Source organism: Salmo salar, chromosome ssa09 (assembly GCF_905237065.1).
Source record: "Salmo salar chromosome ssa09, Ssal_v3.1, whole genome shotgun sequence".
Taxonomy (NCBI): domain Eukaryota; kingdom Metazoa; phylum Chordata; class Actinopteri; order Salmoniformes; family Salmonidae; genus Salmo; species Salmo salar.
The window spans coordinates 150,274,971-150,292,962 of NC_059450.1; the positions used below are offsets into that span (position 1 = coordinate 150,274,971).

At 43.5% G+C, this 17,992-nt stretch overlaps 1 protein-coding gene across 1 annotated transcript in view; it reads left to right on the forward strand.

Moving 5' to 3' along the window:
- The first annotated feature begins 248 nt into the window (after window positions 1-248).
- Window positions 249-17,992, forward strand: part of si (sucrase-isomaltase) — a 151,447-nt gene continuing 133,703 nt past the window's right edge. Inside the window, exon 1 of the mRNA XM_014215243.2 lies at window positions 249-342. The gene's annotated coding sequence lies outside the window, so the exon portion shown is untranslated. The remainder of the gene's footprint in view (window positions 343-17,992) is intronic.

The following is a 17,992-nucleotide window of genomic DNA, read 5'->3' on the forward strand; positions in this document are numbered from 1 at the left end:
GATAATCCTCTTTCTAGTCAGGGATTGTTTATTCTTTTGAGGTGCAAGGCCTGCTAGAGGGGGGGTGGGCTGCCCTCTGCTCTAATAACATGTTAGGGCACGTCTCCCCAGTGACCTCTCATTGGAACTCTTGACCTGTCCGTCACCACCTACGAAAAAGCCCACCCGGCCCCAGGCCAATCCTCAAGTGGGGCCGGGACAACTATGAAAGCATAGTTACACCAATCCATAGTGCAGAGTTCTTCCAAGAGTAATGTGGATACTTTCAGTAAAGTGGTTTCCCCTGTAGCCGAAGAGTGCATACTGGACAGCAAACTCTGGACACTAGTGCGTCAATGCAAAGTAAGTGCCCTGTTCCAGCCAACCATTGTCATGCTTAAGGTGTTTATACATGTGTAATTTGCCAATACATTCGCTATTATACTGTTGTTACAATATTATCATTGTGTTACAATTACTTGCACTTTATAGGAAGTACGTACTACTGGCTGTCTTGTGAGCTGTGCATATTGTTAGGGTGTTGCTCTGTTAGTTTCCCATGAAATCTTATGCTCTTAGAGTTTGAGTCTTTCCATTTGGCATCCCCATAGCATAGGATACTATGTGTCCTAAGATGGCGCTTGTGTTTTGTAGTCCCAAACAGCTAAAAGACAAAAAAAATAGGCGGTGATGCGTACGGCCCAGTACATCACTGGGGTCAAGCTTCCTGCCATCCAGGACCTATATACTAGGCGGTGTCAGAGGAAGGCCCAAAAAATAGTCAAAGACTGTTCTCTCTGCTACCGCACAGCAAGCGGGACCGGAGCGCCTAGGTCAAGGTCCAAAAGACTCCTTAACAGCTTCTACCTCCAAGTCATAAGACTGCTGAACAATTAATCAAATGGTCACCGGGACTATTTACATTTGCCCCCCCATTTGATTTTAAACTGCTGATACTCGCTGTGTATTATCTATGCATAGTCCCTTTACCCTTAACTACATGTACAAATTACCTTGACTAACATACCCCCACACATTGACTCGGTACTGGTACCCCCTGTATATAGTCTCGGTATTGTTATTTTATTGTGTTATTTTATATGTCTTTTTTTACTTTAATTTCATTCGGAAATACTTTCTTTAGTTGGTTAAGGGTTTGTTAAGCGCTTACCATTGTATTCGGCAAATGTGAAAAATAAATTGGATTTCATTTGATGTTCTTCACTTCTGGGTTGATGGCATCGCTTCTGGTTTATTTATTGTTAGCATGCTAGTGTCGTTAGCATGGTTACCATCCTAACTCTCCATGGTAAATAGAGTGTTTAACTTGCGTAACTACATTGTTAGCATTGCTAGTGCCGTTATCATGATTAGCATGCTAATTCCACATTGTACATAGTGTGGTCTGTTTTCCTATCTGCATTGTTACCATTGCTAGCTCCATTAGCATTATTAGCATGCTAATATGCCACTAAATAGTACATTTCACTGATTCAGAGGGGTTGGGTTAAATGCGGAAAACACATTTCAATTGAATACATTCAGTTGGACAACTGACTAGGTAACCCCCTTTCCCTTTCCATATTGATTATTATTTACTGTAGCTTTTGTGTGCCTATGCTATTAGCCTGTTAGCCTAATGTTATGACGTTTACGGCACTTTATATGACATTTATACAATATTTACTATTATTTATCTACTGGTTACTGGTACTGTTTCCTGCTAATATTGCACTGCTAATTCCATTGCTAATGTAGCTCTCTGTATTCACTGGTCAAGCTACAGTAATCTCATTGTTAGCCTCATACCATTTCTGTTACCATCCACTGCTCCTGCTAGCACCTTATGTACATTAGCATAGTAGCATACATTGCTATTGTATAGTAATAACTGTAATTACAGCCTGTGTTTCTTTTCTATTTCTTAGAAATTCACTACCACTATCACTTCTATTTCCACCATTATCACCCTAGTCCTACGATTAAATGTTGTCTGTGTTTGTGGCAATAAATGAGTGACTTGAGTATGCGTCCCTTTGACTGGGGACCTGGGGGCGATTGTCTCTAGTTTAAACCGACATTTGTCAGAGTTCATCGACCACCAGGTGGTGCTCTTTCTCACTGTCTATATGGCTAATTAGTCCCCTGGGGTGCAGAGTAGTAGTAGAGGTAGACTCTGTGGATCTAATATGGACATACAGCGGTTTACTTCTTACCTGTTTTACAGATATATTTGTTGGTGCTGTACATATAGGCATGTCATCTGACAGTGAACGGACATCTTACTGTTTTACAAAACCTTCATACTTGGGATAACACATTATATCCACCTTCTAAATGGATCACCCCATTTTAACTCGGGTCATATGAATTTCCACACCCCCACAGGGGTGACACATGGGGAGTGAGTAGCTCCATTTTTTACCACAAAATTGCGGTTATATTTAGAAGCCAGACAACATAGTTTAAATGAAGCCTTTCAAATCAATAGATCAATATATCCCCAAGCAACTGAGAGAGAGTGAGTGGTCAGTTATGTACTGCAGCGAATCAATCAGCAGCGACACGGCTTCCCTCAGAGGAAAACATAAGGAACAACTTGGAGATGCAAATGACAGTAATGAACAGCTAAAGGATATCCAGGAAAACATAGCTAAAATGATCTCAATGCTCACCATAACAAACATACTGTTACAATATTTTGTTAAAAAAGTATATTTGCTAGGAAGGACAGTAGAGTCTATCTTGTCAGACAGACACATACAAGGTGTGCACATGAGCGAACAAGACAACAACATTTGTCTTCGGGAAAAAACATTGCAAACTTTAGAAGATTAGCAAGAAAACAGAATGAGACAAAAAAAACATGGGAATATTGTTCTAACTGGACGATGAGGAAAAAGGAAACCCTTCCAGCTACAGTGGGGGAAAAAAGTATTTGATCCCCTGCTGATTTTGTACGTTTGCCCACTGACAAAGAAAGGATCAGTCTATAATTTTAATGGTAGGTTTATTTGAACAGTGAGAGACAGAATAACAACAAAAATATCCAGAAAAACGCATGTCAAAAATGTTATGAATTGATTTGCATTTTAATGAGGGAAATAAGTATTTAACCCCCTCTCAATCCGAAAGATTTCTGGCTCCCAGGTGTCTTTTATACAGGTAACGAGCTGAGATTAGGAGCACACTCTTAAAGGGAGTGCTCCTAACCGCAGCTTGTTACCTGTAAAAAAGACACCTGTCCACAGAAGCAATCAATCAGTCAGATTCCAAACTCTCCACCATGGCCAAGACCAAAGAGCTCTCCAAGGATGTCAGGGACAAGATTGTAGACCTACACAAGGCTGGAATGGGCTACAAGACCATCGCCAAGCAGTTTGGTGAGAAGGTGACAACATTTGGTGCGATTATTCGCAAATGGAAGAAACACAAAAGAACTGTCAATCTCCCTCAGCCTGGGGCTCCATGCAAGATCTCACCTCGTGGAGTTGCAATGATCATGAGAACGGTGAGGAATCAGCCCAGATCTACACGGGAGGATCTTGTCAATGATCTCAAGGCAGCTGGGACCATAGTCACCAAGAAAACAATTGGTACCACACTACGCCGTGAAGGACTGAAATCCTGCAGCGCCCGCAAGGTCCCCCTGCTCAAGAATACATATACATGCCCGTCTGAAGTTTGCCAATGAACATCTGAATGACTCAGAGGACAACTGGTGAAAGTGTTGTGGTCAGATGAGACCAAAATGGAGCTCTTTGACATCAACTCAACTCACCGTGTTTGGAGGAGGAGGAATGCTGCCTATGACCCCAAGAACACCATCTCCACCGTCAAACATGGAGGTGGAAACATTATGCTTTGGGGGTGTTTTTCTGCTAAGGGGACAGGACAACTTCACCGCATCAAAGGGACGATGGACGCGGCCATGTACCGTCAAATCTTGGGTGAGAACCTCCTTCCCTCAGCCAGGGCATTGAAAATGGGTCGTAGATGGGTATTCCAGTATGGCAATGACCCAAAACACATGGCCAAGGCAACAAAGGAGTGGCTCAAGAAGAAGCACATTAAGGTCCTGGAGTGGCCTAGCCAGTCTCCAGACCTTAATCCCATAGAAAATCTGTGGAGGGAGCTGAAGGTTCGAGTTGCCAAACGTCACTCTCGAAACCTTAATGACTTGGAGAAGATCTGCAAAGAGGAGTTGGACAAAATCCCTCCTGAGATGTGTGCAAACCTGGTGGCCAACTACAAGAAACGTCTGACCTCTGTGATTGCCAACAAGGGTTTTGCCACCAAGTACTAAGTCACGTTTTGCAGAGGGGTCAAATACTTATTTCCCTCATTAAAATGCAAATCATTTTATAACATTTTTGACATGCGTTTTTCAGGATTTTTTTGTTGTTATTCTGTCTCTCACTGTTCAAATAAACCTACTATTAAAATTATAGACTGATCAGTTCTTTGTCAGTGGGCAAACGTACAAAATCAGCAGGGGATCAAATACTTTTTTCCCCCACTGCACATTGTCATACTGATATCAGAGGAGCTTGGCGTGGATGTATCACCACAGGATCTGGAACGATGCCATCGGATTAGCGTGAAACAGACAAACGACAAATGGCCTCGCGTGGGAACCTTCAAGCTGTGAACCAAAGTCAACATTGTGAAGGCACAGGGGGGAATGGAGATTAAAATCCACTGCCAGTCCATTCGATTTGTCCAGGACCTGTCCCCCAATACAATCTAAACTCTACTGTCCCCAAGTAACTGTTATTCTCTGGAAAGCAACAAAAGAAGTAGAAGATGCCAATGAGCTACATGAAAACACAATACGAAAGAGGAAATATACAGTGCCTTCGATGACCCTGGGCCAATTGTTTGCCGCCCTATGGGACTCCCAATCACGGCAGATGTGATGTAGCCTGGATTCAAACCAGGTACTGCAGTGATGCTTCTTGCACTGTGTTGCAGTGTCTTAGACCTCTGTGCCACTCGGGAGCCAACATCACATGTGAAAACGTTTTTATTTCACAAAAGCTGGGACTGGAGCTCCTCAAGAGGAAGCTGACGATTATACAGTAGGAACTGTATGAAAAAACAAGCCAGAGCTCCCACCTCAGCTGTTGAACTGTCACGACTTCTACCGAAGTCGGTCCCTCTCCTTGTTCGGGCGGCATTCAGCGGTCGACATCACTGGTCTTCTAGCTATCGCTGATCCACCTTTCATTGGTTTTGTCTTTGTTTTCTACACACCTGGTTTTCATTCCACAATTACATGTTCATGTTTCCCCCATGTTTTTTGTGCGTGATTGTTTTTATGTTCATGTCGGTTCATGATGGCTGTTTTTATGACGGGTACTGTTTTCACCCGTGCGTAATATTTACCGTTTGTATTTGGTCAAGTGTATTTGTTACCTTGTGCCTTGATTTATGAGTAAAGTACGTTGCTCACTCATTTTTGCTCTCCTGCGCCTGACTTCATGCACCAGCTACACTCACCATCTGACATGAATACACGGAACAGGCCTATCAATTCCTCTAAGTTTGTGTTCACGGCCAACACATCCCTAGTGTCCTACGTGCAAAAGAAAGGCAGAAATGTGGTACTCATGAGTACGCTGCATAGGGATGGGAGAATCTGTGGCCAGGAACATCAAAAAACAGAAATCATAATGGATTACAATGCCACAACTGGAGGAGGGGACAATTTAGACAAGCTGGTGACTGGCTACAGCTGTAAAAGAAGAACCCTACGCTGGCCACTTGGGATATTCTCCAACATCTTGGACATCTCGGCATACAACACGTTTGTCATCTGGATGGCGTTGAACCCAGAATGGAACAGAGGGAAGCTCCAGAGGAGACGGCTCTTTCCAGAGGAGCTGGGCAAGGCATTGGTAAGACCTCCAATCCAGAGGAGGCAACATATCCCAAGGACCTCAGCTTCTGCAGCCATCGTGAGGAGGATTCAGGAGGAGGATGCTGGTGCCCCGTCCGCCCGACCCACAGAACCAACAACTCCAATACCGGAAGTAAGTGTGAGTGATGTTGTTGCATGTGTGTGTGTGTCTGACTCTCCTACCTTGGCCTGCTGTAACTTTATATGAGAGTGAGTGAATGAGATGCTAGTAAAATTCCTTTTCATCATTCTAGATTGTAGCCGGTAGAAACAAGAGGAAGTGCTGTGATCTGTGTGGACCCAAGAAGGACAGCAAGACACTGTACACATGCATCAAGTACAAGAAATACATTTGCACCACACACACACAGTAAACTCTGTCCCTTATGTGGTGTGTAGACCGGCCTTAATTTGTGTTTATGGGGCTCATTTATCATTTCCATAAAATAGTGTATGTAAAATGTGTCATTCCAATTTGTTCAGTTCAAAGCAATAAATATCAATAGTGATGAAAACCTTGTTTAGTTTATATTTGTTCAAGATAAACATGATTTATTCCACCCATGTCTGGATTGTAATTGATTTTTGTTTACAAAAATCACATTTTATAAAAAAAACTAATTGCGCATTTTTGATAAATGTGATCTAGCAGAGGTAAATGGGAAATATTAACCATGTACGCTGTCTATAGTGCTTGTAATTTATATAAGTCAACATCTAAGTATTAAGTATTTTTACATAAATTGTTATGGCTGTATTGTTTTAAAAACCCAATAATGCTGTGGGTCCATCAGACCCGTGAACATTGGGTGAATAACAAAAACCACACAAGGGTTAAATTAAATACGTTTTATTGTCATTGTCTTCATTATTCCAATGACATCCTTGAATAATATAGGACTATAATTAGATCAAAGATTCACAAAGATTGAATGGATATGTGTAGGTGACCCCCGAAAGCAAGATGGAGATGTGTAAATCAGATGTGCATTCAGTCTTTATATTAAAAAAAAGTTACAAAGATGAGATGATAGGTCTACATGCATTGTGAACTGTGCTTCATACTGAGATGTCTATTGATTATTCATCATGCAGAGGCCATAGAGAAGCCTGATTTAGACATCACATATCATTTAACAGTTCCATTTCACGCCATGCTGTTCATATAAATAATTTATTATGATTTACCAGTTTTTTGCAGGAATTTATCCTGGGAAAAAGGAGTGGTTTTGGGCGGTAAATCCTGGTAAATCTCAGTTCCCGCAATTCAATCCTATCAACTAGCTCTGAAAGTCTAACAACAGAATTTAAGGTTTAGTTTAGGCATTAACTTCAAATTAAGGTTAGGCATTAACTCTGAATGGTTAGGGTTAAGGTTTTGGATAGATTTAAAACAAAATTCTCAAAACCAACACATATCACTGGATTTGAAATCGAAGCATTTGTATTCAGAGGGTGATGCTTAGGCCCATCCTACGTTCCTGTCCACAATGCCCTACCAAAACCGAAACCTACTTGAAGGTAACTACGCTCACTATTGCCCCCTAGTGGCCGGTTTCCACATCATCTCCCGACATCCTCAGACATGGATGGACATCGAGTACCGACTTGTATCACAGGTGACTTGGCTGGTTTGTGCATATGAATGGGAGTGTGAAGGAGGGAGTGAATTTGAATATGTGTAGGAGGGTGGGAGAAAATGGGTGTGTAGATGCATAGGGTATATGTTGTATGTGAATAAAGGAGAATGGATAAGCAAGTCAATATCAAATCAAATCAAATGACATTTTATTTGTCACATACACATGGTTAGCAGATGTTAATGTGAGTGTAGCGAATTGCTTGTGCTTCTTGTTCCGACCATGCAGTAATATCTAACAAGTAATCTAACCTAACAATTTCCCAACAACTACCTTATACACACAAGTGTAAAGGAATGAATACGAATATGTACATAAAAATATATGAATGAGTGATGGCCGAGCGGCATAGACAAGATGCAGTAGATGGTATAGAGTACAGTATATACATATGAGATGAGTAATGTAGGGTATGAAAACATTATATAAAGTGGGATTGTTTAAAGTGGCTAGTGATACATTTAATTACATCAAGATGGCAAGATGCAGTAGATGGTATAGCGTACAGTATATATATATGAGATGAGAAATCTAGGGTATGTAAACATTATATAAAGTGGCATTGTTTAAAGTGGCTAGTGATACATTTATTACATCAAATTTTCCATTATTAAAGTGGGTGGAGTTGAGTCAGTATGTTGGCAGCAGCCACTCAATGTTAGTGATGGCTGTTTAACAGCCTGATGGCCTTGAGATAGAAGCTGTTTTTCAGTCTCTCGGTCCCAGCTTTGATGCACCTGTACTGACCTCGCCTTCTGGATGGTAGCGGGGTGAACAGGCAGGGGCTCGGGTGGTTGTTGTCCTTGATGACCTTTTTGGTCTTCCTGTGACATTGGGTGGTGTAGGTGTCCTGGAGGGCAGGTAGTTTGCACCCAGTGATGCGTTGTGCAGACCTCACTACCCTCTGGAGAACCTTACGGTTATGGGTGGAGCAGCTGCCGTACCAGGTGGTGATACAGCCCGACAGGATGCTCTCGATTGTGCATCTGTAATAGTTTGTGAGTGTTTTTGGTGACAAGCCGAATTTCTTCAGCCTCCTGAGGTTGAAGAGGCGCTGCTGTCTGTGTCGGTGGACCATTTCAGTTTGTCCATGATGTGTACACCGTGGAACTTAAAACTTTCCACCTTCTCCACTACTGTCCCGTCAATGTAGATAGGGGGCTGCTCCCTCTGCTGTTTCCTGAAGTCCACGATCATCTCCTTTGTTTTGTTGACATTGAGTGTGAGGTTATTTTCCTGACACCACACTCCGAGGGCCCTCACCTCCTCCCTGTAGGCCGTCTCGTCGTTGTTGGTAATCAAGCCTACCACTGTCTGCAAACTTGATGATTGAGTTGGAGGCGTGCATGGCCACGCAGTCGTGGGTGAACAGGGAGTACAGGAGAGGGCTGAGAATGCACCCTTGTGGGGACCCAGTGTTGAGGATCAGCGGGATGGAGATGTTGTTACCTACCCTCACCACCTGGGGGCGGCCCGTCAGGAAGTCCAGCACCCAGTTGCACAGGGCGGGGTCAAGACCCAGGGTCTCGAGCTTAATGATGAGTTTGGAGGGAACTATGGTGTTAAATGCTGAGCTGTAATCGATGAACAGCATTCTTACATAGGTATTCCTCTTGTCCAGATGGGCTAGGGCAGGGTGCAGTGTGATGGCGATTGCGTTGTCAGTGGACCTATTGGGGCGGTAAGCAAATTGGAGTGGGTCTAGGGTGTGAGGTAGGGTGGAGGCTATATGGTCCTTGACTAGTCTCTCAAAGCACTTCATGATGACGGAAGTGAGTGCTACAGGGCGGTAGTCATTTAGCTCAGTTACCTTAGCTTTCTTGGGAACAGGAACAAGGGTGGTCCTCTTGAAGCATGTGGGAACAGCAGACTGGGATAAGGATTGATTGAATATGTCCGTAAACACACCAGCCAGCTGGTCTGCGCATGTTCTGAGGACACGGCCAGGGATGCCGTCTGGGCCTGCAGCCTTGCGAGGGTTAACACGTTTAAATGTTTTACTCACGTTGGCTGCAGTGAAGGAGAGCCCACAGGTTTTGGTAGCGGGCGGTGTCAGTGGCACTTTATTGTCCTCAAAGCGAGCAAAGAAGTTGTTTAGTCTGTCTGGGAGCAAGACATCATGGTCCACGACAGGGCTGGTTTTCTTTTGTAGTCCGTGATTGACTGTAGACCCTGCCACATACCTCTCGTGTCTGAGCCGTTGAATTGTGACTCCACTTTGTCTCTATACTGACGCTTAGCTTGTTTTATTGCCTTGTGGAGGGAATAGCTACACTGTTTGTATTCGGTCATCTTTCCGGTCACCTTGTCCTGATTAAAAGCAGTGGTTCACACTTTCAGTTTTGCGCGAATGCTGCCATCAATCCACGGTTTCTGGTTGGGGAATGTTTTAATAGACGCTGTGGGTACAACATCGCCGATGCACTTGCAAATAAACTCACTCACCGAATCAGCATATTCATCAATATTGTACATATAATATACATATCTCAGTCCACGTGATTGAAGCAATCTTGACGCGTGGAATCTGATTGGTCGGACCAGCGTTGAACAGACCTGAGCGCGGGTGCTTCCTGTTTTAGTCTATGTCTATAGGCTGGGAGCAACAAAATGGAGTCGTGGTCAGCTTTTCCGAAAGCTTACACCCATATATGGATGGGTGTAAATGTGTCTGAGAAGAAGCGAGGGTGGGAATAGACAGGAGGTTGGGATAAACTGGGCCGGGATCAGTAAGAGAGGGCAAGGGTGGGAGGGGGTGACAAGCTTGGCCTGGTTGGGCAAGGGTAGGTATGGATGGGAGGGCGGGACAAGCTTGGCTTGGTTGGGCAAGGGTAGGTATGGATGGGAGGGTGGGACAAGCTTGGCTTGGGTGGATAAGGGTAGGTATGGATGGGAGGGGGTGACAAGCTTGGCTTGGTTGGGCAAGGGTAGGTATGGATGGGAGGGGGTGACAAGCTTGGCTTGGTTGGGCAAGGGTAGGTATGGATGGGAGGGTGGGACAAGCTTGGCTTGGGTGGATAAGGGTAGGTATGGATGGGAGGGGGTGACAAGCTTGGCTTGGTTGGGCAAGGGTAGGTATGGATGGTAAGGGTGGGACAAGCTTGGCTTGGTTGGGCAAGGGTAGGTATGGATGGGAGGGTGGGACAAGCTTGGCTTGGGTGGATAAGGGTAGGTATGGATGGGAGGTTGGGACAAGCTTGACTTGGGAGTTGGTGGTGGAGAGGGAAGGGTTGGCTTCGGAGAAGGAAGGATTTAACTTTACTATAATGTTATTTAAATTATTTTTGTGACTTTCAAACCTGAAAAACCTGTAAAATGAATAAGAGTTCTGGACAGATTAGGGGGGGGGGATGTTGCATCATTAATGTGCCTTTTTTGTCAATATAGATAAGATTCAACAGTGGTTATTGATGAGAGTAGAGAGGTACTCTATCGGAGGGATTGGGACAGGGTGACTGGGAGGGCATCAGACAATTCATCCCCCTTCAGTCTATCGGTGGACCCATTCTCCCCAAGTAGACCCCCACCTGCCACTACACTTTAATTTAATTTACAAGGTAATACAAACTGACCACAGTACTTAAGTGGAAGTGTTCACCCAATGTACAGTATGTACAATTACATCATCTACAGTCTGTTGGTACATTAGCAGAGGAGTTGGAGCTTTAAATCCCTAAAAAGTCATAGAGCTTCAAAGTACAAATTAGTAATTTGCTTTATGTTTTTTTTGTGTGTTCTCTGTTAAATGTCTGCTGAGCCGACATACTCACACGCTGTAATATATCCTGCTCAAAAAAATAAAGGGAACACTTAAACAACACATCCTAGATCTGAATGAAAAAAATTATCTTATTAAATACTTTTTTCTTTACATAGTTGAATGTGCTGACAACTAAATCACACAAAAAGAATCAATGGAAATCCAATTTATCAACCCATGGAGGTCTGGATTTGGAGTCACACTCAAAATTAAAGTGGAAAACCACACGAGAGTCTGATCCAACTTTGATGTAATGTCCTTAAAACAAGTCAAAATGAGGGTCAGTAGTGTGTGTGGCCTCCACGTGCCTGTATGACCTCTCTACAACGCCTGGGCATGCTCCTGATGAGTTGGCGGATGGTCTCCTGAGGGATCTCCTCCCAGACCTGGACTAAAGCATCCGCCAACTCCTGGACAGTCTGTGGTGCAACGTGGCATTGGTGGATGGAGCGAGACATGATGTCCCAGATGTGCTCAATTGGATTCAGGTCTGGGGAACGGGCGGGCCAGTCCATAGCATCAATGCCTTCCTCTTGCAGGAACTGCTGACACACTCCAGCCACATGAGGTCTAGCATTGTCTTGCATTAGGAGGAACCCAGGGCCAACTGCACCAGCATATGGTCTCACAAGGGGTCTGAGGATCTCATCTCGGTACCTAATGGCAGTCAGGCTACCTCTGGCGAGCACATGGAGGGCTGTGCGGCCCCCCAAAGAAATGCCACCCCACACCATGACTGACCCACCGCCAAACCGGTCATGCTGGAGGATGTTGCAGGCAGCAGAACGTTCTCCACGGCGTCTCCAGACTCTGTCACGTCTGTCACGTGCTCAGTGTGAACCTGCTTTCATCTGTGAAGAGCACAGGGCGCCAGTGGCGAATTTGCCAATCTTGGTGTTCTCTGGCAAATGCCAAACGTCCTGCACGGTGTTGGGCTGTAAGCACAACCCCCACCTGTGGACGTCGGGCCCTCATACTACCCTCATGGAGTCTGTTTCTGACCGTTTGAGCAGACACTTGCACATTTGTGGACTGCTGGAGGTCATTTTGCAGGGCTCTGGCAGTGCTCCTCCTGCTCCTCCTTGCACAAAGGCGGAGGTAGCGGTCCTGCTGCTGGGTTGTTGCCTTCCTACGACCTCCTACACGTCTCCTGATGTACTGGCTTGTCTCCTGGTAGCGCCTCCATGCTCTGGACACTACACTAACAGACATAGCAAAGCTTCTTGCCACAGCTCGCATTGATGTGCCATCCTGGATGAGCTGCACTACCTGAGCCACTTGTCTGGGTTGAAGACTCCGTCTCATGCTACCACGAGAGTGAAAGCACCGCCAGCATTCAAAAGTGACCAAAACATCCGCCAGGAAGCATATTAACTGAGAAGTGGTCTGTGGTCCCCACCTGCAGAACCACTCCTTTATTGGGGGTGACTTGCTAATTGCCTATAATTTCCACCTGTTGTCTATTCCATTTGCACAACAGCATGTGAAATGTATTGTCAATCAGTGTTGCTTCCTAAGTGGGCAGTTTGATTTCACAGAAGTGTGATTGACTTGGAGTTAACATTGTGTTGTTTAAGTGTTCCCTTTATTTTTTTGAGCAGTGTATATGTAATGTACAGTCCATTCGGAAACTATTAGACCCATTTGCTTTTTTCACATTTTGTTACGCTGATAAAATTGTTTAAACAGTGGTTAGAGCGTAAGGCCAGTAACCGAAAGATTGCTGGATCGATCCCAGAGCTGACAAGGTAAAAATACGTCGTTCTGCCCCTGAACAAGGCAGTTAACCCACTGTTCCCCAGTAGGCTGTCATTGTTAATAAGAATTTGTTCTTAACCTCTATGGGCTAGGTGGGATGCTTGCGCGCCACCAACTCAACAGCCAGTGGAATCCCATGGCGCGATATTCAAATACCTTAGAAATGCTATTACTTCAATTTCTCAAACATATGACTATTTTACACCATTTTAAAGACAAGACTCTCGTTAATCTAACCACACTGTCCGATTTCAAAAAGGCTTTACAACGAAAGCAAAACATTAGATTATGTCAGCAGAGTACCCAGCCAGAAATAATCAGACACCCATTTTTCAAGCTAGCATATAATGTCACAAAAACCAAAACCACAGCTAAATGCAGCACTAACCTTTGATGATCTTCATCAGATGACACTCCTAGGACATTATGTTATACAATACATGCATGTTTTGTTCAATCAAGTTCATATTTATATCAAAAACCAGCTTTTGACATTAGCATGGGACTAGCATGTGACTAGCATTCCCACCGAACACTTCCGGTGAATTTACTAAATTACTCACGATAAACGTTCACAAAAAACATAACAATTATTTAAAGAATTATAGATACAGAACTCCTTTATGCAATCGCGGTGTCCGATTTTAAAATAGCTTTTCGGTGAAAGCACATTTTGCAATATTCTGAGTAGATAGCCCAGCCATCACAGGCTAGCTATTTTGACACCCACCAAGTGTGGTACTCACCAAACTCAGATTTACTATAAGAAAAATTGGATTACCTTTGCTGTTCTTCGTCAGAATGCACTCCCAGGACTTCTACTTCAATAACAAATGTTGGTTTGGTTCCAAATAATCCATAGTTATATCCAAATAGCATCGTTTTGTTCGTGCGTTCAAGACACTATCCGAAGGGTAAAGAAGGGTGACGCGCCCAGCGCGTTTCGTGACAAAAAAAATCTAAATATTCCATTACCATAATTCGAAGAATGTCAAACGCTGTTTAAAATCAATTTTCATGCGAATTTTCTCGTAAAAAAGCGATAATATTCCGACCGGGAAACCCTGTTTTCGTTCAAAGACGAAAAAATAAAAACATGGAGTCGTCTCGTGCACGCGCCCCCAGTCTCATTGTTCTCAGATCGACCACTATCCAAATGCGCTACTGTTTTTCAGCCATGGCCTGCAAAGTCATCATTCAACGTTCTGGCGCCTTCTGAGAGCCTATGGGAGCGTTAGAAAATGTCACGTTATGCCAGAGATCCCCTGTTTTGGATAGAGATGATCAAGAAGGCCAAGAAATAGTCAGAGAGAGCGCTTCCTGTTTGGAATCTTCTCAGGTTTTGGCCTGCCAAATGAGTTCTGTTATATACTCACAGACACCATTCAAACAGTTTTAGAAACTTTAGGGTATTTTCTATCCAAATCAAACAATTATATGCATATTCTAGTTACTGGGCAGGAGTAGTAACCAGATTAAATCGGGTACGTTTTTTATCCGGCCGTGCAAATACTGCCCCCTATCCCCAACAGGTTAACCCCTGTGCGGCCTCCGTCCCGTATGCAGGACGGACATCCAGCGAAAAATCCTATCGCCATTAATATAACAACATTTAATTTTTTTTTTTTTCTATTTTTTTTTCAAATTATATCGTTTTATAGATACACCTCTCCTGAATCGAACCACGTTGTCCGATTTCAAAAAGGCTTTACAGCAAAAGCAAAACATTAGATTATGTTAGAGGAGTATATCGTAAAAGTAGCCACATAGCCATTTTCCGACCAACCACATGCATCACAAATAACCAAAAAACAGCTAAATGCAGCACTAACCTTTGACAATCTTCATCAGATGACACACCTAGGACATCATGTTACACAATACATGCATTCTTTTGTTCGATAAAGTTCATATTTATATATAAAAACAGCATTTTACATCGGTGCGTAACGTTGACTAACTATTTTTCCCTCAAATGTATCCGATGAAACAGCGCTACAATTTACTAAATTACTATTCGAAAACATTTTTAAAATGTAATATTGTCATTCTAAGATTTATAGATGAATATCTCTTGAAAGCACCTGTAATGACAGATTTAAAAATAACTTTACTGGGTAATCACACTTTGCGATAAAAGGGGATGCGATACTCAGAACAATACGCTAGCAATAGCAATAGGCTAGCCATCTTGGAACAATCGCATATCAAATCTAGTCTTGTATTCTATTGTCAATAATCCCTTACCTTTGATTATCTTCATCCTTAGGTACTTCCAGGTATCCCAGGTCCACAACAAATGTTCGAAAAAGTTCATCCTTTATGTTCCATTAGCTTGTTGTTGTTAGCGCGTTCTGAAGGCTGCACCAAAAGTTCCGACGTGCGCGGGGCTACTCTTTCAACAAAATGCATTTTTTTCTTATTTAGGTTCGTTCAAACATGTCAAACGTTGTATAACATAAATCTTTAGGGCCTTTTTTAAACAGAGCTCCAATAAGATTCGAGGAGGACGATTGCATTGTGTTTCAAAACGTTTTGAAAGGGGAGGGTAACCAGGGGCGCCGGCGTCATAATGGTGATGGCCCTCTCCATGTGACCACGTTCCACAGCGTGTCATTCTGTCAGTTTTCACAGTAGGAGACTCAAATCACTTTGTAAAGACTGGGGACATCTAGTGGAAGCAATAGGAAGTGCTCAATGAACCATAGCTCATGGTGTGATTAATAGGCAACGTGATGAAGTTGAGTTCGCAATTCAGAATTCCACTTCCTGTTTCGATCTGTCTCGGGGTGTTGACTGCCATATGAGTTCTGTTATACTCACAGACACCATTCAAACAGTTTTAGAAACTTTAGGGTGTTGTCTATCCACAAGTATTAATTATATACATATCCTAGCTTCTGAGTTTGAGTAGTAGGCCGTTTAAAATGGGCACACATTTTTTTCAAAATGCGCTGTGGCGCCCCCTATCCTAGGCGACCGTCAAGAGGTTAACTGACTTGCCTAGTTAAATAAAGGTAGAATAAAAAAATACTCAGTACTTTGTTGGAGCACCTTTGGCAGTGAATACAGCAGATCTTGGTTATGATGTTACAAAATTGGCACACCTGTATTTGGGGAGTTTCTCTGCAGATTCTGTCAAGCTCTGTCAGGTTGGATGGGGAGCGTTGCTGCAACGCTATTTTCAGGTCTCTCCAGAGATGTTCGATAGGGTTCAAGTCCGGGATCTGGCTGGGCCACTCAAGGACAGTCAAAAACCACAGTCCCGAAACCACTCCTGCGTTGTCTTTGCTGTGTACTTACAGTCAGTGTCCTTTTGGAAGGTGAACCATCACTCCAGTCTGAGGTCCTGAGCTCTCTGGAGCAGGTTTTCATCATGGATCTCTCTGTACTGTTCTCTGTTCATCTTTCCCTCGATCTTGACTAGTTTCCCAGTCCCTGCCGCTGAAAAACATTCCCACAGCATGATGCTGACTCCACTGTGCTTCACTGTAGGGATGGTGCCATGTTTCCTCCAGATATGACACTTGACATTCAGGCCAAACAGTTCAATCTTGGTTTCATCGGAGCAGAGAGTCTTGTTTCTCATGGTCTGAGAATCCTTTAGGTGTCTTCAGGCAAACTCCAATCAGGCTTTCATGTGCCTTACTGAGGAGTGGCTACCATCTGGCCACTCTACCATAAAGGCCTGATTGGTGGAGTGCTGCCGAGATGGTTGTCATTCTGGAAGGTTCTCCCATCTCCACAGAGGAACTCTGGAGCTCTATCAGAGTGACCATCAGGTTCTTGGTCACCTCCTTGACCAAGGTCCTTCTCCTGCGATTGCTCAGTTTGGCTGGGCGGCCAGCTCTAGGGAGAGTCTTGGTGGTTCAAAACGTCTTTCATTTAACCCTTTCACGTGTGAGTTCCAAATATCTCTAACGGTCGCCCCAGCGTGAGTTTTTTTTATGCACGTGATGTTCGAACGTTCTCTCCATTCCAGGATGTGATTGTTACATAAACAACAACACTGAATGGCTCAGAGTGGGTGTGAGAGGTTACCGTGATTGACTGCCTAAACGCGCAATTTGTATCAATAAATCACGATCAGAAAATGTTTTGTGTGGTATTATTGATATATTTACTATTTTATTTACATTTTTCAATTACCCGTGATAAATCATGCGTTCCGATTTTTGCATAAATTGTAAAGGGCGCATAGTATGTGTGTAAAATTATGTTTTGAAGGTTGTACTGATGTGGGATGTGAATGATGGTAGACCACACCCCTTCAACAACTCATCTTGTCTTCTCTTATTATCTTCGGTTTCTGTGAGGTAAAAAAGCATGGCTGCGCGCTGAAACTAATCGTCGGATTACTTTCGATTTCTAGAAAGTGTTTTACTCAATTATTTTGATCAACGGTGAGCTCACCCGTGATGTGATTAATTGTACATAGTAATTGTTATTAGCTAATTCATAGTGTAGTTTATGTCAGCCGAGAGTTCGAAAATATGACCGCTTGTGTTGCGTCAATCTTTCCTCAGCGCTAGGACAAATGTAGCCTACATTTTTCCGGTTAGGATGATTGTGTTATGCTATAGATACTTCTGTGAATATCTGAACATTGCATCCAAAAATAAACTGCTCACATTCTGGACATAACTTTGTAAGGACTGTGTTTGTGTAAATAGTTTCTGAAAAAAGTGTGGCCAGCTCAAATGTTGATTGTTGCGTCATTCGAAACTGGCCGTTCTAAATGAGAGTTCTAAATGAGTGTTCTAATCACACGGGGTGTGATCGTACGCTTCAGGAACCACTGTAGAACGATCACACCCCGTGTGATGGTACGTGTGAAAGGTTTAAGAATGACGGAGGCCACTGTGTTCTTGGGGACCTTCAATGCTGCAGAAAAGTTTTTGTAGTCTTCCCCAGATCTGTGCCTCGACACAATCCTGTCTTGGAGTTCTACGG